Below are 26,935 nucleotides of genomic sequence, written 5' to 3'. Positions count from 1 at the left end.
TTTTTTCTGTACTAATTCATTTTATTTCTAAAACAGAAAAATCTGAAAACTGACAATTAAGGGATTTATGTAACAACTATTAGAGAGGTAAAATCCTGATTATGAAGGAGGGGCAGGAATAAATAAATTTTTTATTTCATCTTGCTCCTTTTTGGACTTGATAGCAACTGTTATTTTTTTCTTTAATCTGTGATTAACCTGTGTTATCTTTTGTTTTGAAATAAATATCGGAAACTATAAAAAAGAAACAACAACAAAGGAATAAAAACATCAGACCTATGTATAAACATTAATACTGATTTTAAGACATAATAATTAACTTTTGGTGAACATTTATATTTCTGCATTCAGCTAGCTGCTCACTAGTGTAATACATGTAGGTGTAAACTAATTCAAACCACTAGAGGGAATTGGGAAAGACTCGACAATGTGTTGTTATATCAAAGGCTATACTCTATCAGACAGCGTAACCAAAGAAGACAAAACTGGAAAGCAGCATGAAATAAACACAACAAAGAAAAACTAGATTTTGTGGAAATAACCATGACTGACTATTTCTTGAAAATTTTGTCTGGAGTGTTTTGAACTTTACTTCGAAGACGTGCTGTCAGAGAGAAATCTCCCCTGTCCGGTTTCCTGTGAAATCTTTGACAGTTGTCCTGTAATTCAACCACAGCTTCTGTAAAGATTGTTGAGGAGCTGAATGATTGAAAAATGCTTATTTGAATGTCTGCTTGGTCACAATGCTTTCATAAGGGTGGACCAGTCTTCAAGCTAGTATTAAAAAATGCATTTTTGATTCTGCACAAAGAGAAGTCTGAACTCCTCTGTGTGGACCATCAGCAGTCTGTGCACCACGTCTGCAGACACACTGACTACAGATCCAGACTCATCATTGAGGCTGCACAGAATCACAAAGAAGTACTCCAGAGTTTACCAAAACCCTGAAAGGACAAACTGGAGCTTGTTAAAAAATACTAAAGTGAAGGTTGATCAAGCAGTGAGGGCTACAGAGGAAGAAAGAGGCTGAAAGATGTCTAAATCCTAAAGCTACACAGCTGCTGCAGAAGGAGCCCAGAACCTGTCGCTTTGGGCTGATTCTCAGATGCTCTCAGGGGAAAGAAAGAGAAGTGGTCAAACTCACCCTAAACATTATTACTGAATTATATTCAAAAGATGAAGGGACAGCAGCTTCCTGAAGATTCAGGGAAAGGGTTCTGTCATCACATCTGCTACTTCTATGTAACTTCTATGTAACAGACCAGAAAGGTGATAACCAAGACTGGAGGTTGTTGATCTTTCTGGAGGGGAAGATAGCAAAAATTTCTGGGTGGGTAAGCGGCCTCACCACGAGGTGCCAATTGCCAAGAGGCATGCAGGCAAACGCTTAGGGCCCCAATCCAGAAGGGGGCTTCCTGAGTCTGACTTTGATTCTGATATTACCTTAATTTTATTAATGGAAAAAATGTATTTCTGGTTACAACTGAAAACTTGTTTACTTTAAGTAAAGAAAAAAGACTAAATCTTGGCTTTATTTACGCTTACAAAAGGTAAGTTTGCAGTGACAGTGTTCATAAATAAATAAGTAAACAAACAGGTGAGCAAAGGCTTATCAAAGTGAAGAGAAGTTTTCTGTCTGGCAGTGACAACATAAAGAGGAAAATCTGGAAGAGCAAAGAAGAGACCTAGACAGTGGTAAGTATATTTAAAGAAGCTAATTTAGTTCAGACCGGCTTAGTCTGTTGACGGCAGTCCACGGCTGACCGCCCGTGAGCATGGCCGACCAAGGGCGGAAGTGGGCAATTGCCAATGGGGACAGCCATTTGCTAACAGCCGATTCACATGTCTGCCATCTGGTGATGGAATGTGGTAACAGATTTAAGTTATCTGGCCTGATGCTTGGTGCAATTTTGTGACTTTGGTAGTAAGGGGCTAACTTCTGAAAACTTTATTTATTTATTTATATGCCGTATTAGCTGTAAATGTAATCCTTAAAGACTCACTACAGAACTTTTTTCAGTGACACAACCCGTACGATGGCTAATTTGACATCCATCTAGCTTCCTACCTGTACTGTGAGCGCTCTTCAGCCGGTTAAAGACAGTCTCATCTTGATTATTCTCTTATCTCTTGCTCTGTCATTTTCTCTCTTTCTTTTTCTCTCTTCCATCCCTAATGACTTCCTGTGTTTCTTTGCTGAATCTGCCACGGTGCGCATTCAATGTGGCTGCCGTGTTTATATTTGCTTACTAGTATGTAACACAGTGTGTAAAGCAAAATTGGATTAATGCTGGTTTAAGAGGCTGCCTGTGAAATTTTGCCCCAAGGGCCCCAAAAGACACTATGAGAACTACAAGAACACTGTTCACCCCTTACCATTTTAGTAAATGTGCCTTTTTTGCAGTCTGCCAGTTAGAGACTGTAACATGAGGCAGAGCTCGTGTATTTTATTGTATTTTCTCAGCGAAGGACCTCACATTTGCTGAGAATGTTGATATGATGTAAGCACTTGGTGTTATGTAATTCTGATCACTAACAAAATTGTTACTTCTGCCCTCATACCCTTATGTTGTGGATGATTATTATTCATTTTGTTTGTTGGTCTTTGCCAGCATGCTGCATGCCAAAACAGACATATTGCCAAATGAGACTATTTAAACAAACAGCTGAATACAGAAATGTGTGTTTTTTTTAGACAACATATTGTCTCCCAGCAGCCAAAACTGCAAAGAATTGAGCCCATTAATGAGAATCTACAGAAGAGGATAATTATAGTGATCGTGTGGAAGAGGAAAAGTACAAATTTATCTCATCTGACCTGCACAATGTTTGGGTAGGTTTTAGAATATCCTCAGAATTTAAATGCAAATTAAACAACATTGTGCAATGAGAATCAATTAAACAGGTGTATATAGTAAGAAAAAAAAGATTCCACAATTGATGAATTTAGTGTTCACAAGACTTGAAATAACCAATGACTGATGATTTTGCTGTATAAGAATAAAGCTGCTATTCCAGTGTCTTTTATCCATTCCTGAAGACAACATCACTGCTGTTATCATAAAACAGATAAACACAAACATATACATTATTAAAAGCTATAAGCTAATCTCAAAAGATTTTTAAATGAGCATTTCATGGTTGGATTCTTTAAAACTTTTATAGTTAAACTGTTACAATGGGAGAAACAACGCATGAATGAAGAAAATGACTAATATATGTTCCTGTCATCGTAAGATGAGAAAGACATGTTACAATGAAATATGTTAATCAGGAGCAGAACAGGTTAGCGCTGAAGATCTTGGGTTTCATGAGAGGACAACAACCAGGAGCATGTAACAACAGATCAGAATCAGAATCAGAATCAGAAAGCCTTTATTGTCATTGTAAACCAGAGCATACAACGAGATTAGGGCAAAGAAAGGCAAAGAAAAGAAACACTATTTTTAACGGTCCAGAGAAAGATCTGAAAAAATGCTGCTGGAAAAAGTGTTTTCTGCAAACCTAAAACCACGAGCACGTAGCAGTGGAAAAGTAGAGGCTACACCTGCAGGAAGGTGTGGAAAACTTCTACAATGTTAAGTTACATATAGTATCATGTTTGCAAGAAGTTCTACAATTTCACACGTATTTAAAAATTGTGTCAGGAATACATTTTTGCTTTTCCGCTTTTTATTTTATTGTAGTAATGTTGTTCTCTTTGTTGTTTTTACTGTTCAGTGACGGGCTGTTTTACCAGATTATTGTGATTAGGCTACACAGCCCAAAGTTATTCATATAAATCCAAAAGACTATTTATTTTAGTATTTAGTATACAGTAGTTTGGGCACACGTTTCTACTAGGGTTTAATGGGAAAGTGTTTTTCAAATTTTTGACTGGTAGTAAAAACTTTTTTAATTAATTTTGTTTGACTGGAAGCGATATAAGCATGTGAAGAGAGAATATGGTATTTTATTGGACATGTTGTGGTTTCTTCTACAGATTGTCACTGAGATTCAGTTCTGGACCATTGGCCCAACAAAAACAAAAAACAATTTCATACTTGAGAACTTTTTAATAAGACCACAGACTGAAACACGTCAATCTAATAGTAAAGTAGTTCTATGTGCTTTTCATTTTTAAACCACATCATGATCCCTTTGGAGGAATAATTTTGTCTCATTGAATGATCTACTGATTTCTTTTTTTAAGTATTATTGTAGACATTTTCTGCTGAAATCTGAAGGCAGTCTAGTTATCTGTTAAGGGAGCAAAATCCCTTAGAGATGGAGAGGAGATATGCTAAAGTTTGCTGGCAGATATTGTATAACAACTGTACGATAGATGTGCTGGCTAGCATGATCATCATCTTAGCATTCTTTGGAAAATTGAATTAAAAAAAAAACTGAAGGAAAAAAACAAACAAACAAACAAACAAACTCTAAGAGCTCTTTTGAGCTAAGTTGGCTGTAAAAAACCAGCAGCAATAAATGAAATTTGTCTAATCACATTGTCAGACTCTTGGCAAGCGAAGGAGCTCTCAGACATGGAGTAAAAGCAACTTAAAACAACTGGTCAGGATGTTGAATGCACATCTGTGGTGGATTACTTGCCAGTACAGATGTTGGCGGTAGCAAGTATATTATTGAATAGAGGAAACTTGAAGACAATTTTGATTAAAGCAAAAGAAAATGTAAACATATTGGTATGCTCTTTGTGTTTTTTCTTTTTTTTAAAGTGATGTCATACAGAGCTGGTCTCTCTTGAATAATAATTATGTTAGCATTTAGCTTCTCCACTCCACATGGCACAGTTATTGTGAAAAGTGTGGCATATTTTAGAGAAACAAAGATAACAAATAAAAAAAATGCTGTGCTTGACATTTTAAGTTAGCTATTGGTTTTCTGTCGTTACTAAGCTCCACAGCCAAACTGATGGGCTTTTTCACTTACAGACACGACAGAGTACAGCGATGACGATAGTGTGTTACACACCAAAAATACAACAGTCAGCCGTTTACCAAACCCCGACACAATGTTTTCACATTACTTGTCCTTTGCTAATTTAATTCCCAAAAAGAAACCATTTAAACAAATAAAGATATTCCAGACAGATCAATATTTGACCTAAAAATGTTTGATGTTTGGCTTGAGTGTATTGTTAATATCATTTGTTCTGGCCATGACTGTGTGTCTCAGCTAGTCTGTTCAGGATTTAAAGTTGTTTAAGCGAGTAAGCCTATTGTGAGTTATACTATTAGCTTTGGTTGTGTAGATTTTCAGACAATGTTTTGTATTATTGTGCAAGGACAGATATGTCGAGCCCAAAGTAATGCAAACTGCAATAAGATAGATATTACAGGACCTTTTGTTGCTTATATTTTCTGTTTTATTTCATATTTGATTCATCCTTTCTTTATTTCTGTCACAATATCTTTGATGACACAAACCTGACAGCTCCAGTAATACACTTTTATTACTATTATTTAACATCCTACAGTCCCACCTCTGACATTGCTTTGTTCTGGTTTGGTCTGATGATGTCTTACAGCAGAGCTTAGAAGTAAGCCCACTCCAAAAATCTTTTTGTTTGTTTGTTTGTTTTCAAGTTTTTGTGGAAGAAACTTGCTCACAAATGGAGCAGAACAGACAGCCTGTTGTTGTTTATCATGCTAATGATCAATTTTCCCCAATACACAGGTGTGCATGTACAGGTGCAGCTAATCAAGCAGAAACAGGTTTGCGTCATTTTAGGGTTTACTGGCTTGGAGTTGGAAATTCAAATAAGAAGAGGAATACATAAACATGTTCACCAATGTTTCTTACTGAAAAACAACACAAGGTCAACACCACAGACAATCATTACAGTCCAGTGGTTAACACTTATTTCCACCTAGCATTGGTTCAATAAGGACATTTTATTTACCACATATTTGTTCTTAAAATTCTTCAACACAACATGAAAGATGGAAGCATTACTTGCTCCTTGCATACTATTTCTAAAATAATTTTTGATGCAACATAACAGCAAGTAAGTAAAATGTCTGAAGTGATGTCAGAAGCAGTTTGATAGTCATAAAATGGAGGGAAGTCCATTTATAATGAAGTAAAGTTTTATATTTGAGTCGTTAGGAGAAAGAAACTGCTGAGAAACACAGCTGGGTTCAGACAGACAGGACTCAGAGAGAGGCAGAGTTCCTGGTAAATGTGTTAATATTTCAGCAGTAAAGTATGGATCTCTTTAATTTCTAAAGAAAGCAGCTGAATGTGTTTGGAGCATGAAAACACCTTTCTGTTTATTCTAAGAGAAATGAATTTCAGATTTGATGAGAGAGGTGGAAAAGTCAGAGACAGAATGAAACCTATTCTTAACAAGAAAAAAAGAAGGGACTTACACATTAAATGATAATAAACTAAGAGAAATGACATTGACACTGTTAACATTGGCTCCTAAAAAAATGTTGTTTATTGTCCTCCAAACCTGAAGAGAAATAAATACCTATGGTCAGACAGGGAAATTTGAGGAGAATAGATTCTGAGCAGTTGCTGTAACCAGTAATAAAACACGGCAAATGAGACTTTATTATATCTGATGGTATAGGCTATATATTTTTTTACTGTGTAGGCATAATTCATGTAAACTCAAGAGAAGAAGTGATTGTATTTCTCTTTCTTGTATGGCCTCAGTCTGCTTTGCAAACTCTTACATCTTCCACAGACACAGCGCTCCGTCCTGCTGATCACAGCAACCTGCAGACATGTACTACTACTGAAAATTTGTCCCTGTTACACAATTCTATGGCATTTTGGGTGATTTTACCCTTGTATTAAAGTACAGCCAGTGTGAAAAGATCAGAGATTTATGTTTCATTGCTCTGACTACACTGCTTTCTGGTCATAGTCAGAACAAGCTCAGTCTAGAGCTCATCCACCAGAGCTTGCAGCCAGTACTGTCTTCTACTATTTCTTACTCTGTACAAATGAAGAGATGCTTGTCAGCTGCATTCCCTTCAAATATGCTGATGTTCCACAGGATTTCATGTGTTCTTATTTGTGCCTTACAGCAAAATCGTTGTGAAACATTCACTTGAGTAGAAATGTTTTCTAGTCAAAATCTGAGCTGTAAATGCATGAGTTTGAATGTTGCGTTTACAAACAGTTCACAAACTGTTACTCTCATACAAGTAAAAGTTAAAAGATAGTAAAAATTACATTAAATTTACTAAACCAGAAATTTTTAGCGCTGCATGCTCCTCCTGAAAGGTCCAGAGAAGTCTCAACACCTACCTACCAAAGGACTTTTTGGGACTAAAACTTTCTCCTTGGAACTCTTGGCCCCTGGTTTCTGTGATTGAAGTTGACAAGGACATGGAAAAGAACTCCTAAAAGATACTAGTTCCTGAAAAAGAAATGCAGCTTCAATGTTAAAACATTCTAGTTACATAATGTATGAGCTGTAAAATAAGCAGTCCTTTGTCCATCCACCCCAGTGACTTCAGTTAACCAAACAACTTACTATTAAGAACTGTGATCACACATTGGTGCATCTACCATAGGCTGTCTCCACAGTCTATCTTGTTTTTTGTTTTTTTTTTAACAGGGAAAAAGTTGAGATTTTTGTAAGATGTGTCTATTCCAGAAGTATAGTTCCATAAACCCAACAGAGCACTTTGCTCTCAGACTACAGGTTCACTTGTGGTTCCTAGAATCTATAAAAGTAAAATGGGAGGCAGATCCTTCAACTTTTATAGATTCTTATGGAACCTTTCTTATGGAACCTGCAGCTCCTAATATGGGTTTGTGAAGGCACCCTCTCTACCCTTAAGATTGAGCTTAAAACCTCTCTTTTAAAAAGATCTTATAGTTAGGGGTGGTTTAGCCATCCCTTAGTTTTGTTGCCACTGGCTTAGACCTCCCATGATTCATTAAGCACTTCCTGACCTGTATTTCTCTTCTTTTCTGCCGGCAGGCCTCCTGGGCTAAAAGTTGAGGTGCCTGTAGATTCCTCTATCCTGTCGAGGCAGATGGTTGCCTTCTCCAAGTCGGGTTCTCCTTGAGGTTTTTCCTTGTTAAAAGGGAGTTTTTTTTCCCCCTTTCTACTCTCACTCATCATACCCTGTACGCTCAAGTTGGGGAATTATATAAAACACTAAATTTGCTGCAGTCCGTTGGTTTACTTAGCTGGGCTATTATTTTTTATGAATTGGCTTTCATGAACACTGTAGATCACAATAAATTAGCTTGAATTGATTTTGGCTGTAAAGTGCGCTGGCATGGCTTTGTTGTGTATTGGTGCTTTTGAAATAAAGCTGAATTAAAGTGAATGTCACAGGAGACAAGTAGAAGATTGATTTTAAGGCTATAGCCTTAAGAAGTCCCACAGGTGACTAGTCAGTAGTGTTAGTTAGTGTCAGTAGCAATTCCTCTAGAAATACATCCACACAGACAGTCGAGAGCAAAAAGCAACAAGAGAAATAGAAAAAAAGCGAAGGTGAGGAGAAAAAGAAGCGGATAAAACCAGGAGGACGTGGATACATGACATAGAGACTTTCTATTGAGGCAGCCCTCTACAGGCTGGTCACTCCTGTGCTAACACCCTTTCCAGCCCTAGCAGCATCTTTTCTTTTTAGCCATGATCAATGCCTGCTTCTGTCAGCAGTGTTGACCAGTTCTTTTACTGTTCTATGTTGGAAACATGCTTGTTTGACTAGTTACAGGATGGTTGTTACGATTCTGGATGGGAAGATTAGTCTTTGCTCTTGGTCCACTTGCTCCCGTTTCCACTCCTCAGGTGCATTCAGTGGACTTAGGTCTGAAGATGAGGAATTGACAATGGATCCTGACAATGGATGAGTCAGGCTGAGAGATAGTAGCTGGAGGGAAATGTAAAGAGTGCATTGAAGATGTGCTTGCTTAATTAAAAGGGCAGTACTGGGCTACCTCAGTCCTCAAGACATAATGAAATTTTAGTTTCATAGACGCTAACACATTGAGATGAATACATACACAAGAGAGAGCCAATAAATCTGAAGCATTGTCTGCTATGACCTTGCTAGAGAGGCTTCATCAGCATCTTGGATGAAGAAGGTGCTGATAGTGATCATATGACTTGAAAGTCTTTGATCTGAACAGCATGAAGGCTTTAGAGTCAATTAATCCTTTGATACTTTCTGATGTATGTGTTGTACCATGTGTACAGACTGCATTAGTTTTTCAAATTTGCATGTCAGAATTTAATACACAGATGACAATCTAACACATCCTGTTCATCCTTTTCCGGGGTTATGTGTTACACAGCCTGGAGTCAACGCTTCACTGCGCCCATTAGATTTCATGAGTGACTGAGCAACCAAACCAGAATGAGAAATAAGATTGTTAATGTCCACATTGACCTTTGCCTGAACTGACATGACGGCCAGCTGTACTGTTTAATGGCATGTAGTGAGTTTTGATAATCTAATGCCTGAAGTAAATTCATTGTCTCATGAAGAAACGTAAATAATAAATGAGTCAGGCATGTTTGTGAAAGAAATATTAAGATTGAAGGATTGGATTTTTTTTATTTTTAATTTAAAAGACATATTTTACTTTCCTTTCATTTCCAAAGGGAATTCTGAATTTCTTCGTATGAAATTGAAACCTTCCTTTTATACGATTTCTACTCTATGAGTATCTGTTGTTAGCCGCCAGCATATTTTCATATTCTGAAAATAAATTATATGGCATATTCAATTTAGCTTTTGATGAACAGACAGAATTCTTTATCTTTTAGATCAAGGATCCAAAAATGCACAGATTTTTTAGTGGGGGGAAAAAAAAACACCCAATGATTTAATAAATAAAATAAAATAAAATAAATTTTAATTTATAGAGCACTTTTCATGCACAAGGCAACACAAAGTGCTGTACATAATAAAAACAAATCATACATACAAGTCTTTCAAGATTTTTGACATTTTATATTTGAATATAAACTTCAGACTCATTCATATAAAACATATTAAATCATTATTCCACCTGCTTTAAATGTTTGAGTCTATTATACACTCCCCTCCCTTTTGTAATGATAAATGCTGCAACCATGCAAACTTATCAGTGAGTGAGCAATATTTATGTCCAAAACCAAAACAAAGATACAGAAAAGAAAAAAAAACATCCTCCTTCTCTATGACATTTCAGAGGTTTTTATGGAACTCATCTCAAGATAAGGAAAAGATGTCGAATGTTCTATCTCATTGGAAGACTTATTGTTCAGGTAAAATCATGTTTTCTCTTGTGATTGTGCTCATTAAGCCATTATCAACTGTATGAAAGGCAAGAAAGTTCAAATTCTGAAACATCTGATCGAAATTCTGCATGTGATTGATGTTTGAAGCGTTTAGTCTCCATTCAAGTTCAGGCGAAAAAGAAATAGTGTTAGTAAAAAATAAAAAAAAAGCTGCTTAGTTTATACCACTACAGGAAGCTGCTCCAGCTTTATGTTTATCTGTTATCAGCATGGATGACTTTAGCCTTCCCTACCAAAGGCTACTGGAGAGCATCTACTATGACCAAATGGCTCCTACGACCATATCTATGGGAATGATAACAGCTTTAGTTGTTGGATTTTTTTCACCAAATTACTGTAAAAAGATTTTAGCTGCATTTTCCACAACTGTAGTGTTTGAAGTCACGCTTGTTGTTTATGTTGTTTATGAAAAGGAGCTGTCAAAGAAAAGAAGGCTCTTTTGTGTTGCGCTGAGGCATCCATGGTGTCTCTCCACTGGGTTTTGTTCAAATCTTTATAGATATCCCCTTAATCCCAACAAGTGAAAAAGAGCAATCATGAAGTCCTGTGCATCAAAGTGATAATGGCATACAGCTGAGGGCACTGTCTTTTAAAAAGAAAGAGTCTGTCCATGGTGTCCATATAAATAGACAACACAGGACAGCTCTCTGAATAGCTCTTTGCCCAGGCATATAAAGGACTTGACTGTTATTGACATGGGAATGAGTCTAAAAATAGCCCCAGGGACTCCAAGCAGCACATTAAACAGACAGACACAAAACAGGCTTGTTAGACCAGAAGCTTGGGCTCCTTAGATCTTTGGTCCTGGATCAATTTGAAGCTCTTTTTGAACCAGCACAGTACATAAAACAATCTTGCACCCTTTCTTTTTATTGTCAGAAAGACAGCAGGTCTGGCTGCTACTGATTACAGCTGGCACCCTTACAGAGTTGAATTCAGACTGTAGCCTGACAAATACTGGCTAAACTTCCTGTCAGAGGATGAATCAGCAGCAGGTGGCTGACAAATACCTTAGGAAGCCTGTGTAACAGCCCATTTAAGATACTACATCAGGTTTGAGCCCTTAAAAGGACTGAGCTAGGCTGCTAATGAGACAAGAAAAGCAGGTTTCCTTTTCAAATAAATCAGTGTTTTGAGGAATTTAGATACAATATTTGTAATACTTCTCTTTGAAATATAAGCTGGCATAGCTGCTGCGTTTTATTTTCACAAAATAAAATGTATCATATTCAGTGTTTTATCTTCAAGAGTTTTCTAATACAAATCTAGTTCTCATAAGACCACAGCTTGAAGTCTTTTCTCTCTCAGATATTTAGTGGCCTGTAAAACATTAAGCATTAAACAAGCATGTAAAACAGCACACAGCAAAATATCTGTGACCTCAACGCTCCACTGTCCCACATGGTTTTACTGCTCTAATCTCAAAATCCTGAATTAACCATCTTATCTCAACATGAAAAGAAAATTAATAGTTTTTCAAGGTCACATTTCATCTAATTACTGTTACCTTCATAAAATGCAAGTGCAGCAGATGAGAGTGGAGTCATAGTGCAGGTTGAAATAAAATGAAAGTGACAATAAGAAAAAAGTCACTCTTTATGTTTAAATTGAAATTAATCAGCACCAATGAACACACTGAGTCTTGAAGTCTGAAAACCTTCAAAACGGTAATGACACCATGGCTTTCAGTGTACAGTCTGTGGTTATTTAAAATTGTCTTTGAATTTTTCTGTGGATTAATTGCTTATTTTATTTTAACATGTCTCTTTCCATTTGTCTTGCTTTAGGATTATTCCAAAATCCAACCCAGTCCGACATCTGTTGTGAAATTTTTCTTTAATAAAGGCACAATGAGCAGTGACGCTTCCAAAGACAAGCTGGACATTGCATTCTTGAAGCAGATATTGTGAGTGCATGATGTAAAAGATAAATATCAAAAATCAAAATTCCAGAATGCGTTCTTGGCTCAAACTGAATGCCATTTCTGCCAGCTAGGAACAGGCTGGACAATGGAGAATTATAAAAATGGAGGATTGGAAAATTGTTGCCTGGTCTGATGAATTTCGGTTTCAGCTGCCACTGTCAGGTGGTGGGGTCAGAATTCAGTGTAAACAGCATGAAAGCATGGATCCACCCTGCCTGGTATCAATGGTTCAAGCAGGTGGTGTTGTAATGATGTGGGGGATATTTTCCCACCAGACTTTAGGCCCCTTAGTACCAACTGAGCATTGTTGAAGTACACCAGCTTTTGCTCCTGACCATGCGCAACTTTTTACGACCACAGTGTGGTCACTTTCTGCTGGTTACTTCCCACAAGATAAAGTAGCATGTTACAATGTTCAAACCATGTCAGACTGGTTTCTTTAACATGTCAATGAGTTTACTGTCCTCCAGTCATTGCATCTCAATCCAACAGAGCACATTCGGGATGCGGTGGGAATGAACATAAGCATCATGGATGTGCAGCTGACAAATCTGCAACCACTGTGTGATGCTATCATGTCAATATGGAGCAAAATCTCTGAAAAATGTTTCCAACACCTTGTTGCTGCTCTACAGTACATTTATGCACTGCGGTCAAATATAACCAACTTCTTCAGCAGAGCAAATACTGCAAAAACTTATTCATAAATTTCTTTTCCTTCCCTATTCTGCAATTTATCTGTTCGCGTCTGAATTCTCTAGTACCCTGTGTTGTCTTTCGACCAATTTAATCATGAGAAAATTATGAGCCCTTACAGACCCCAAGCCAGCCTTTTAGCTGTTCCTAAAGTAAGGACGAAAACATATGGCATATTCCACTAGGCCCTCGTCTGTGGAACAGCCTGCCAGAGAACCTCAGAGCTGCAGAGACTATTTTTAAAAAGAGGCTCAAGACCTTCCTTTTTAGCTCAGCCTTTAACTGAATTGTTATTTTATCTTGTTTAGTTTACTTCATTTCATTAATAATTTTTTTTTAATTATTTTTACTTAATCATGTTTTCATTTATTTAAAAACTGCCTGTTGTTGTAACTTCTTCAGCCATGTTTTATGGCTTTGTTTTACGAAGGCACATTGTTTTTCTGAGCTCCTTTATCTAAACTTTCATACTTGTCGCTCTTATTTGTTCTTATTGTTTTTAGGTTTATTTGATTTTCTACTTTTAACATTTTTAACTCCAGTGTTTTTTACTCATGGGGATCCTCCAAGCCAGAAGCTTTGCCTGTATGGTATGCAGGATAACTGCCATTGGGGTGGCTGCCTGGTGTGGGCCCCAGGCCTGCCCGGATCTGGCTGTCCTTAAGGTTGCGGCCTCTGTTGTCTTGATGGCTCCAGGTGTGGACGGATCCCCAAGATATTGTTTCCTCACAATAGTTTTTAAGCCAGATTATATTGTTATTATGTTAAGAGACAGAGCTGGTGCTTTGGGTGTGTTTTCAATTTGCAAACATTGTTTTTATGTGCATTTTATTATGTAAAGCACTTTGGGCTACTCATGTATGCAATGTGCCTTATAAATAAAATTTAATTTGATTTGATTTGAAAAAATACCTTATTTCAGCTCACTTATATCAAGGGTCCTCTGTCTCGGTATTCCACAGTACTTACACATGAAACTCCACATGGCACCTTTAAATTGTGATGCTAAGCTAAATATAACCAATGACAGCATTTGTCCTTTGTATTCATGCTGTCAGTCAGATTATTAAAGCAGATAGCTCCATCTTGGCTCTGTTAGAGCTTCATCGTTGTTTAATCTTTGCCTCTGACTAATGCTTTTCTCATACAGACTGATTTATCTGAAAATACAAAAATTATCTAAAACTGGCATTACTTTGAGTGTGTTAGTATAACAAATAATGTAAACAATGCTAGTCTATTCTGTAATTAAAAATTGTCCAACATGCCAAACTAAACTAAAAAAAAAAACTCTCAGGGTAATGAAGAGACATTTGTTTTTTCAGTTAGCCAGTGTTGGTGGAAATGTAATGCCATAGTTCCTGCTGAACAGAGTTAGTATGAATGAAGTTGATAACTTCATTCATAATGTTCATGTTTTTCCACTCAACATAAAAAGCTGATGAAGGCAGACTGTGTCTCAACCCCTCTAAATTGAACCATCTGCCTGGGTTATCTAACTGGGGTCATCAATGTTTACCACAGGACACACACTTTTGATGTCCTCACACATCAAAAGTGTGATGTCACTTGACCTTTATCTCTTGATTTCATCCTTGAATTAATTAGCACACTTGTGGAATTTACTCTCCAGCAAATGTTGCACTTACTATGAAAACATAAATTAATGTCACAAAACTGTCCTTAGATATGACTTTAGTCATCTGTAAATAAATAACTGTGACAGGACGCCAGGGAGCCCTTCACAACACTGGTTAGTATGAGTTAAAGGTAGCATAAAAATGCTAAAAAAGTGAAAGAAGTGAAGAGGAAAGGGAGGTTATTATTATTATTACTATTATTATTAATAATAATAATAATAATAATAATAATAATAATAATAATAATAATAATAATAATAATCTTATACTGGGCTGTTAGTAATGTACGGAAGAGTTTAAAAAAAAAATTTCTGAATGTTTTGGATTGTGAAGTTCACTTATCAATAATTTATGCCAGCAGATTATTTACTTTGTGAACTCCAAGCAGCAAATTTCTTTAAAATCATGTACACACTACATTAGTAAGATGATGATGATTAAAACAATAATAGTTATGCCACACGTAAGTAATAGGAAGTAATCAGTCTACATGGAAACTAAAGCTGTTGCCATAAAACACTAAGAGGGCGTTGGATGCTGTGACAGTTTTTCTCAGCAAAGGGTACCTTTTAAGAATTTCTGTGTTACACTCTTGAGAGAGTCTCTGAACCCAGGAGAGATTAAGCCATAAGTGTCAGACTTAAGCTGCTTTCCCATATGCACTGGAGTCCTGAACATGCAGTACTGATATCAACACAGTATGGAATCGCATCTATTATTCCCAACATGTTGAAAGGAGAACACAATAATTTCCACAGCATAATTTCTGCATCACGCGCTGCCCCCTGCGTGCTCTAGACAGCCATTCCCTGCCACCTCCTCCCTCTCATTTCCAGCCAAGAGAGCACATCTCCAGCAGAAAGCCCCCTTCTGTGAAGTAAGTGAAGGATGGAGCAGGAGATCAACAGGCTGATCGGTGAGGCATCTGCAGTGATGCAGACAAGCAGTCTTGGATGGATGGATGGATGGATGGATGGATGGATGGATGGATGGATGGCATATTTTCACTGAGAAAAGTGGACTACAGGCAGGCTATCTTAGCATTAAGACACATATGCATGTATGTAAAAACTTGATTTGGCCTTGCCTTGCAGAAATATACAGTCATATGTGATAAACATATACAGTAATTCAGTGCTGATGGGCTCCCTTAGAGAGTTGCAGGGTCACCTATGTCAGGTATATTGATAATTTGCTAAACTTTAGTCCCAAAAAGACACCATGCATGATTTCTAAAACATTCATATGTTGATTTATCAGACTTCAAGACAGCCTCTGCTTTGCCTCAGCCCATTTTAAATGAGCTTTGGTCCAGTTTAGAGTAAACTGAAAAAGTGGCTCCCGCACTCAAGTATTATAAATAGACCTGCATTAGCCTCAGACTAGCAACTGTTCTGCCTTCACCATGGAAATACATCTTCCCTGGATGCCAGAATCTGCAGTTGGGCTGTTTATTTAAAGTGTAGAGTAACAGTGACAACAAATTAGATTTTTTTTTTTTTTTTGGGGAAGGCTACACAATAAAAGGTGGCACCACTGCAGAACTGGCAACAAACCAGCAGCGCCATCATTGTAAAGGTTTGAGCCCAATGACTGAGGACTGAAGTTTTAGGAGTAACTGTCAGTGGGTACTTTGTGGATTAATGTGTGCAGAGCTGCGGAGATGGAGAGTTCAGAATCCCCACTTAAACCCACTTCATTTTTCACCCTCTGCCATTTACCAAAAGCAGCTGAGATTAACTGAATTAAACATAAAAGTTTACATCCTCTCATGCAGTATATCAATCCAGACCATACAGTTATGTTTTTTTCTTATATTTATATGAATTAGTTGGTTACATTTTTAAACCTATTTGTTTTCCATTAACTGTTTTTCTTTTCTTTTCTTTTCTTTTTCATTTTACACTTGAAATATTTGTGGTTTTATATGTGGTTTGTTTTTGTGCAGCGCTCAGTATTTATTTTTAAATGTAACATATAAATAAAATGTTGACCTTGGCTTTTAATATGAAGAACAAACCGTAATTCCAGAAAAGAGGAGGAATTTGAAGATCTATTAAAATTTTAAAGCAATTGAGTTATAACAGTTAAAACCAACAACAGAAAAGTGGGGAAAAGGGGGGGGGAGAAAAAGGCAACTGCCAACTGTGCAAATGCTTTAGATAAGCTTTTCAGCTAGACTGTCACTTCATTAAGGTACAAGTAGAAATGTTTATTTTATTATTTAATACAAGTTTAAGTTTGTAGGGTGCATTCTTGTGGCATGTTAGTTTATTTTAGCCACACTGAAGAAAAACCCCTTAGATTTAAGAGTTTTAGGAGTAAGTTAAAAGTCAACATAAATAGATTCATTAAACCAATAGACAGGCTTCCTTGTATGCCTGTGCAGACTTATTTACAAATTTATCCAGACAATGATTTCATGGGATGAAATATATTTGGATAATCCATTGATTTTAATACATTTTCTTTTTCTTTTTATATAATTTCACTGTGTTAAATTTGGCAAACTACATCCTGAAATAAGAATAATAGTAGTTATGAGTAGAAGTAGTCCTATGAATCATATAATGCCAACAAGAACTGAATAAAGCTTTACTTCTGTAATCACTCTTTTGATTAAATAATCTTTTCTGCTAAGGATCTGTATTTTCCGTACTGATGTTTGATGTCAGAGCTGAAGGGTTTAGATGGGAGAGAGAAAAAGCCCTTTCAGTACCCATTCTCCAAAGTTTGTTTTTTCTTTTTTTTTGTATTTTTTTCAGGAGAATGAATGATCAGAATGTGTTGATTGTTTAAGTGTTTTTCTCCACACCTCTTACATTACCGGCTGGGTTTCCATGATAAATTACCATGGTGGACCCTATCAGTGTACCACCTTTCTGGCATACAGTGTGTGCAGAATTATTAGGCAAATGAGTATTTTGACCACATCATCCTCTTTATGCATGTTGTTCTACTCCAACCGGTACAGGCTTGAAAGCCTACTTCCAATTAAGCATATCAGGTGATGTGCATCTCTGTAATGAGAAGGGGTGTGGTCTAATGACATCAACACCCTATATCAGGTGTGCATAATTATTAGGCAGCTTCCATTCCTTTGGCAAAATGGGTCAGAAGAGAGATTTGACGGACTCTGAAAAGTCAAAAATAGTGAGATGTCTTGCAGAGGGATGCAGCACTCTTAAAATTGCCAAGCTTTTGAGGCGTGATCATCCAACAATCAAGCATTTCATTCAAAATAGTCAACAGGGTCGCAAGAAGCGTGTTGAAAAAACAAGGCGCAAAATAACTGCCCATGAACTGAGGAAAATCAAGCGTGAAGCTGCCAAGATGCCATTGGCCACCAGTTTTGCCATATTTCAGAGCTGCAACATCACTGGAGTGCCAAGAAGCACAAGGTGTGCAATACTCAGGGACATGGCCAAGGTAAGGAAGGCTGAAAAACGACCACCACTGAACAAGACACACAAGATAAAACATCAAGACTGGGCCAAGAAATATCATAAGACTGATTTTTCTAAGGTTTTATGGACTGATGAAATGAGAGTGAGTCTTGATAGGCCAGATGGATGGGCCCGTGGCTGGATCAGTGCAGGGCAGAGAGCTCCACTCCGACTCAGACGCCAGCAAGGTGGAGGTGGGATACTGGTATGGGCTGGTATCATCAAAGATGAGCTTGTGGGACCTTTTCGGGTTGAGGATGGAGTCAAGCTCAACTCCCAGTCCTACTGCCAGTTTCTGGAAGAAGCCTTCTTCAAGCAGTGGTACAGGAAGAAGTCAGCATCGTTCAAGAAAAACATGATTTTCATGCAGGACAGTGCTCCATCACACGCATCCAAGTACTCCACTGCGTGGCTGGCCAGAAAAGGTCTAAAAGAAGAAAAAATAATGACATGGCTTCCTTGTTCACCTGATCTTAACCCTATAGAGAACCTGTGGTTCCTCATCAAATCCTCGCAAAGAAAGGTGGTTATATTGGTCACTGATTTGTTTTTGTTTTGTTTTTGAATGCCAGAAATGTATATTTGTAAATTTTGAGTAGTTATATTGGTTTCCCTGGTGAAAATAAATAAGTGAAATGGGTATATATTTGGTTTTTGTTAAGTTGCCTAATAATTATGCACAGTAATAGTCACCTGCACACACAGAAATATCCTCAGATACTAAAACTAAAAAAGCCCCACTCCAACTTCCAATAATATTCAGCTTTGATATTTCTGAGTCTTTTGTGTTCATTGCGAACATAGTAGTTGTTCTATAATAAAATTAATCCTCAAAAATACAACTTGCCTAATAATTCTGCACACCCTGTAAAGGTTCGATCTGAAACCACTGCAAAGAATCATTATGCATTATGTAGTTAGTAAGTTAGTTTGTTGAAATTATGCAATATTCAGAGATGTGTTTAATTAAAATTCACTTCAGTTGATTACAATTAAATACAAATGTACAACACGAACTTCTTAAGGGTTTTTGCAAAGTAAGTTAAGTTGAAAAAACATTTAAATCTGATTTATTACAACAGTTTTCATATGAAGCCGAATCTTTATAAATAGCCTATCCATACATCACCTATTCATTTCAGTTAAATTCAGCTTTATTTGTTCGACAATATACATCAAATAAAACACATAAAACAAATCTGTATGATCCACACCAGTCCAACTGTGTTTATATAAAACAATTCAAGAAAAAACAGACTCAGAAAAGGCCATCTGCCCTGACCAGTTGTCTAGTATTGTTAACTACTGAAAGTGCACTCTAAATGACATTTTTTATGTTGCATTTAAAAAAAATGTTTCACACAGCAAAGCTCTGGGTGTAGTCATAGCCCTCATTTAACCATGAAGATCTCAAGTTTCATTTATTCCATTTTTTTTCCCAAAAACACATCACACTAACAACTTTTATATGTGAGAGTCACAACTTAATGCTGTAAGTAAACCTGTAATCTCCAAAAACACCAATAAGAATTTAATTGTTTAGTTCTGCTGGAAAAATTCTTAGCCTGGATGTCTGAGGAGATTTTTCGAAGAAATGCAGTTATAATATCAGCAAACCAGAAACATATAAGCACCGTGTTTAGTTGTGATGTGGAAGAGACAATGTTGTACAATGTGAAGATATTTTTTTTCTCTCAGGCTTCAGTAAAGAATGAAATGTGATCTATACAAAAAAGTCATTTCAATACATTGAAAGATTCACATTAAATGTCACTATTCACGCTGCAGCCTACACTGCAATAGGAAAATTAAGTGGTGGAGCTAAATTCATATAGTTAAGAAAAGGAAAAAAAAAAACATCTTTGAGCAGAATTAAGAAATTACAGATTTCCAATAAAACTTTGTCGCAGAAACTAAACTTGAAGATTGTTAAGGTGCAATTTAGTTTTCTGTTTTGGCTCAGTTGTACTTTTCATTTGAAGATCCCACATATGAGGTGTGTACCTTTTAATTATACTTCAATTTTCAGTTAAATTTGGGCCAAATCTAGATATTTAACTAGTTTGTATGCATACATGTATATACATCAGAAACAGTAATCTGAATGATGCAGTAAATTTTCTCTCTAACACAAACAAGCTTAGAGAATATATTGCTCAGCAGAAATACCCACAGTGCTAAAAAGAAACATGAGGGCTTCTTTCTAAGTTATAACATTTCCAGAGAAAGTGGAATTCTTTTAAAGTAGTGGAACCTTACTTACCTTACAGCTTTCTCAAAGTCTGTTTTAAAGAACTCAGCAATAAATGAAACCAAGGTGCCTGTCTCCGAGCAAGGAGTTTTTCTTAAATTAGATGGGACCCTCCGAAAACCTAACAACATATTGCCCTTGGAGCTGAGCTTACAAGTTGGTCAAATGCTGATTGAAAGTTAAGTTGGTCTAGGAGAGGCCTAGCAAGGCCAACAACAGCCAATTTTGTGACAAAGATGACAGATAAAAAATAGAGACAACACCTGCAACACCTGCACTAGACAATCTTCATTATTACTTCAATGTTCTTTGTTACTTACTTTAACTCCAAAACAGAACAAATAGTTGTTCTCTTTATATTTCTGTTTTCCATCGCAGAGCACAGCTAAAACATCAACAACCCAAACACAACTGAGAGTAGCTTACAGCTCAGACTGTTAGACATATTTGTCTTTATTGCTCTCAAGTGGTGGCAAAATCCTAAAACATATGGATGTAAGTCTGCAGGAACTGAGAGAAGAAGTATGCATAGGTATGTCCAAAACTTTGTTACCTTACCCAAGCCTCATATACTCAACTTATAGTTTTAATGTTGTGTATTTAAAAGTTTAATTGTCTTCCATTCTCCACTCTCCTATCGGTTCTATTAATGCGTGTGTGGTTTGTTTTGATTGCGCCATCTTATATTACAACCGTACGGCTTTTCTTTGTAAACCAACCTTTTATTATCTCACAACAATAATGGATATAAACTACAGATTTCTAAACATTCTGTTAAAATTAGCATTTTGTTGGAAAACATGTATGATAACATACTATAATATGTTTGGTTTAAAATGAATTAGAACACAATTTTCTTTTAACCACATGTTGTTGACGTTGCTGTTAATGTTGATGTCGACATTGTTGTGTGCAATTATCTTACTGCATTAGACTATTGTGCTAAATGGTGGGCTTTCCAAACCAAAGCCATATATGGGCCTAATCAAAGGTTGTAAAAACAGGCAACATAATTTACTGGAATAAAGAAGTACAAGACACCAAGTGAAGCAAGAGGCTAAAGGGAAGAAAGCAGGAGGCCATGAAGCTAGCTAGTGTTAGCACTGGTGATGCTTGAAGCCTTTAATTAAGGAGTCAACAGATCTGCTGTTGCCATCTAGCTAATTAAAGCATCCACAGCCTTATTTATTTATTTGTTTGTTTATTTTTTGTAAGGTGTGATGGGTTGCTAAAAGAATTAACTTACTTACCTCCCCCTAAAGTAGGGGTGGATGTTACTCTGCACAGAGAAAAAAAACATGCATAAATGTATGTCAGGTCCCTCTGTTTCTAATGGTTAATTAAACATTGCTGCAACATTGTTTTTATGGTTATCGGTTTTGAATCTTAGGAAAAGTCAGAAGCAGATGTACGATGGAGGTTTTCATGACACATTTAACTGATGTAATTTCACAGGTTTTTTGCTAAACATGCAATGATTTGGCTTTTAGTAATGTCATGACGATTTTGTTAGCAGGTAAAATAATTGAATCAGATGATATATTGGAACTGACACGTTCAATTAATATACTAGAAAACATTTTTTTTTCACAAATGAATACAAAACAGTGCTTTTGGGAAAAAACAAAACAAAACAAAACAAAAAAACAAAAAGCCCCTAATGTGACTGGGTGAATTTTTAGTTCCCACTAATTTTATAAGATTGGTAAGACTGTCTAGGTCTTGGCCATGTCGTGTATACAGCCATGTCATTTGCAACAGATCACTTTGCCCTTGGATGTGTCAGTGAGCGCGCATGTTTGGGGCATATTTGTGTGTACTTGTATGGGAGTGTCCTTGGTCTTTGAACAGTTTCATGCTCCTATAATCATCAGCGGCAGGCTCTCAGAAGAGCAATGTGAGGCGGTCTCAGGGGAGGGTGAGACAAATGTGTGGTATATCAAGGAGTAATGTAGTCTGTTGTGCGATCACATTGTGATATTTGGTGGTGACAAGGTGACGGGAACTGTATTGTTATATGTTCTAATGCAGTAGCCATTAGCCTCCTTTTACATTTCCTGTCTTTTGTTTCTTGTAGTATTTTCATCCCGCTCACACAATTATCTACCTGTCTCTTAACATCATGTTCTCTTTTTTCCTCTCATTAGCTGAGGAAAGCTTTAGCGCAGTTTTTGTGTGTATGTGCTTGTAGAAGTGTGTCCTTTTGAGCATGTCTGTTTACATGTTTGTTTTTCCCTGTGGACTTAGCCTGCTGGCCAATAGCAGATCTGTGTCTTTAAAAGTAAGTCATTAGTGTATCCACTTGGATTCTAGACATGTCCTTCTTCCTCTACAGCTGGTTCTGGGTGCATTATCCCTGTGATGCTTCCTTCTTCTAATGGAGCGTATCGGAAACCCAAGCACTGCGCTGCTCATGTTTGCTCTTCTATTAATTATCTTTCTTTCAACAAGTCGCTTAAGTACCATTCAGTTGTGGGAGTTTCATGAGACGTTCCTTAACATTCAGACTATTGCTAATTCTATCCTCTGATTAGAAGAATAGGTGAATTGGTGGACCTTTGAGAATGTTTAGCTTTTTTTTACCTTCAGAGTTTCCAGATTTAAAAATGAGGGGAGAAGTCAACTAGCCCGTCTGGGATTTAGTTTGTGTTGAGTTTTTGACAATTTTAACTGTCACTGTCTGTTTTTGAGTGAGACCAACTGCTTTGTGCATGGTTCCTCTCCAACTTTAGACTTCCCTGGCATCCTTTCTTGCTTCTTCCCCATCTCATCTCTATTGCTCATCAGCTGTGCAATTTAATTTTATTCTCAGAAAACTCATATTTGTGATTTTATTAGAATTCATGTCCTCCATTGAGTTTTTTTTTCCCCGTCTTTCATTTCATTAAGTATATTTGCTTTTAGCCTCTCACTAAATTACACACCCAGCATTGTGTGTAATGAACTTTGCATCCTCTTGTGCATTCCTGCAGTGGTTACAATGGAGTCATATAACATTGTAAAACTTCAACACAGTCACATCTTGGCTCAGGGAGAGCAAGATTGTTAAAAAAAAACAGTACAAACAGGTACAATTCTTCTTTTCCTCTTAACAGAAACCAAGTTTAATATATGTGATATTTATCATTGTTTAAGCACTGAGCTACTGACCTTGAATGAGAAAAGAGGCAGCATTTTTTTTAAGTAATTTTCTATTGATCTTACTTATTAGTCCTTAAACATGCAAATGTGATCAAACCTCCCCAACATGACCAAAGTGAGAATGCAATCTCCCAGGCATAAAGCAAATGTGCCTCTTTTAATTTCCTTTAAGTTACTGAAGTGGAAAAAGTGTAAATATAAACTAACTTTATTTATGATGTTTGAAGCTAGTGTATTTAATGTGTCAGGTGGTTGTGCAGACATAAACGAGTTGGTGCCTGCTAGAATGTTAGAGAATATAAGATTTGATCTTATTTTCACACAAACATTAAGTTGACGGCCCTTTTGAAAGCTGAATGCAGTGTGCATTTAGTTTAATCTGGTAACAGACTTGCTCTTAGCCTTATTCTTGGAAAGAGAGAAAACGATGAGTATTCCTTTTTCATGGACTTATTTGATTTGCGCATTTGCTTTTCAAGAATTCTCAGTAGGCATGTGAAAACCCCGAATGTCTCTCTGCTGCAGCTCAGCATGAATAAGTCAACAGTGTCAAAATGTTTATTCATTCATTTATGAATTTTTCCTCACTGATGCTCCTCAGCAGCATCTCTCAGTGAGACTGTGACACCTGCTTTGTTTGAGTGCAAGGCAAAAAGGCAAAAAAGTACCTGTGGTTGTTTTATGTATGTGAATTTTATTTTTGGTTCCACAATACACAACATTCCTACTTGTCTTTTCTTCAATTACACATACTTATTCTCTCCTTGAGGTTAGACTGGATGTAAAGGGAAAAAAATGTAAGATTCTACAAGTTCTACCAGTGTAGCATAAAAAGACTTAAACCTATTTCTATTTATATTATTCAAATGGTAGTCTCATTCTGCTGGATACTGTAACTCATAGTTGATTTTTTCCCTGGTGACTCACTCTTAAATATTTCACTTGCTGTAGTTAATCCAATTCTTATCTTGGAGTGGCTCACATTCTTACTGCCAGCCAAGCAGTTTGGCTCCCAGGAAGTGAAAAATGCCTATTACTGGAAGTAACTAGTGTGGACTTGTGTGATAGAGGGTACTAGATTATGTTGGGTATTTGTGATGACAGCATACCTCACTTTGCAAAGTCAGCACAGCTGCAAATCACAATCCATATCAGAAAGTAATTTGCATGATTCAAACAAAGAATTATAATTCAGCAAATATCTGGGCTCAATGTGCTCATCCCTGGCAGGCTGCAGAGGAGCCAGCTGGCTGCTCATTTATGTGAAAGGAGCAAAGTAAAAACAAACTGACAGTTATAGGAGGTGAGCTGAAAGCTACAATCTGCTTATGTTTTTGAGATGATCGATTCCCATCAAAATGACATTTTTTTCTGACATGTTTCTGCTTGTTGGCAGTCGCAACTTACTAAACTGTTCTCAAATGTTCCAGCAAATGACATTAAGCTCTACACAATAAAACAGACAAAAACATGCTTTCTAGAGCCATCAAATTTAAAGCTGCCGCTGGTAGTTGTCCCCATGCTTAGCCCATTTCCAGGTACCAACATGGGCCTGCACATCTGGCATGTGGCTGTTTTTTAGGAAGTTTTTTTTCCATAAACACTTAATGCAATAATGCTTTTTATGAATAAATTTTGACACACTCAAAGACTCTTGTGTAATTTGACAGTGTTCTAAATATGCGACATGACATTTTTAACAACCCATTTGCTTCCTGCTCCGCACCTGTCCAGCTTCATTTCTGATCACAGTATTAAAATTCTGATAGATCAGGGTTGGAATATTTTTGTCTGGACTGGCCATTTTTCTACATCTTACAACAGCAGGTTTTCTCCAAATTACACCAAATTACTTAATTGCTGTCAATATTAAATACTTTGCATAATTAGAAGATGTGTGGAAATCACTGAGTGCTCATTAAGGTTCCGGAACAAATATCATTGACAGGAATGGACTGAGTGGTGGGTAACCACGTGCAGTTGTCTGTCACCTGTGAGGACATCAAACTATTTTTCAACCAATTCTGCTCTTCACATAAGTCATCCTCCATCCACCTTTCACCTCATTGTGCTGCAGTTTCACCTTACCAATGCAGCTCAGGTTCATTTTGCAGAGCAGAAAAAAATACAGTTGTGGTGGTTGGCACTGCAGCAAGAAGGCTGCTTTGAGGCTCGGTTTGAAGAATGACCTTTCTGTGTGGAGACTGCATGTTCCACCTGTGTATGTGTGGGTTCTCTCCGGGTACTCCAGCTTCCCCCCACCATCCAAAGACATGCATTTTAGGTTAATTGGTCACTCTAAAATCTCCATAGGAATGAATGTGAGCATAATTGGTTGTTTTTCTCTCTGTGTTGGCCCTGCAATGGACTGGTGACCTGTCCAAGGTGTACCCTGCCTCTAACCTGATAATTCCTCCAGCTTCCCTGCGACCCTGAATTGGACTAAGCAGTATAAAAATGGATGGAAATTTTAAATATTCAGACATAATGCAACACTTGAATCAGCCAAACTGTACTTTAAGGCAGTGGCTGTATCACAGATGGCATATTGTGTGACAAGCTGGTTACTGGCATGTGGGACCTTTCTAAAACCTGTCAAAACAGCATACAAGCAAGCTGTGAAAAAGAAAATAAAAAAACTCATCATCGCTGTAGGAGAAATATATTTTTCTAATTTTTTCTATACTGGTAAATAAAACACTCCATGAAAAAACCCCTGCTCCATTACAGGAATTTGCATCTTTAATCTTGGATTGTATGATGATGATTTGGTATTAACTGTTGTTTATTTTCAATTCTATTGTAGGTACTGTGTTGTCTTGCTTTGGCACAATAAGCAAGAAATTAGCCTTTCTTGCATGTTTACACACACATGTTTAATAGTAGATATTGTCCTTTTATGATTAAATAAATACAAATATAAAATAATTACCATCAAAGATTAGAAGTACATATAATATATTGTATTATGAACATGGATAAAATTCCATATGAACAAAGAGATTTTTTAAAACCAAATTAAACTTCAGGTATTTCTGTTTAAAGAGGCTACATAACAACAAATTCTTGATAAGAAGCAACAGGTTAAATTTAATTATACTAAACATGTTTTTATCAAATTTATCTAGACTCTTTGAGCTTGTCAAACAAATCTAAAGCAATTATTGAAAGTACTACATAAAATCCTTATGTCATTGTTAAACAATCAACATTTTCTGATCATACTTGTTTTTTTAATGCAATATTTATCTCGTGATATTTGACAATACCTAGGGCTGCAACAATTAATCATTCACTTCACCTGTCTAACTTGAAGATATGAATATAATAAGATCAACTCTGATTTAAACCAATGAGAATTTTTTTCTTTTAATGGATTGACTGCAATACCATCAGCGAGTGACGTATTTCTTATCTGAACACAAGTGCGCTATACTGGTGCTCATTAGAGCACATCCTGTTTTTCCTGTTAAAATTATAGCAGTACATTTTCTCATAGCCACAGTCCTGAGTCACATTTGTTTCACCCATAAAGCTGGTTTATAAACCAAAAAAAAAAAAAAAAACAGT

This window comes from Melanotaenia boesemani, chromosome 7 (assembly GCF_017639745.1).
Source record: "Melanotaenia boesemani isolate fMelBoe1 chromosome 7, fMelBoe1.pri, whole genome shotgun sequence".
NCBI classification, from domain to species: Eukaryota; Metazoa; Chordata; class Actinopteri; order Atheriniformes; family Melanotaeniidae; genus Melanotaenia; species Melanotaenia boesemani.
The sequence above is the reverse complement of the archived record's forward strand: the minus strand, read 5'-3'. Positions refer to the sequence as shown.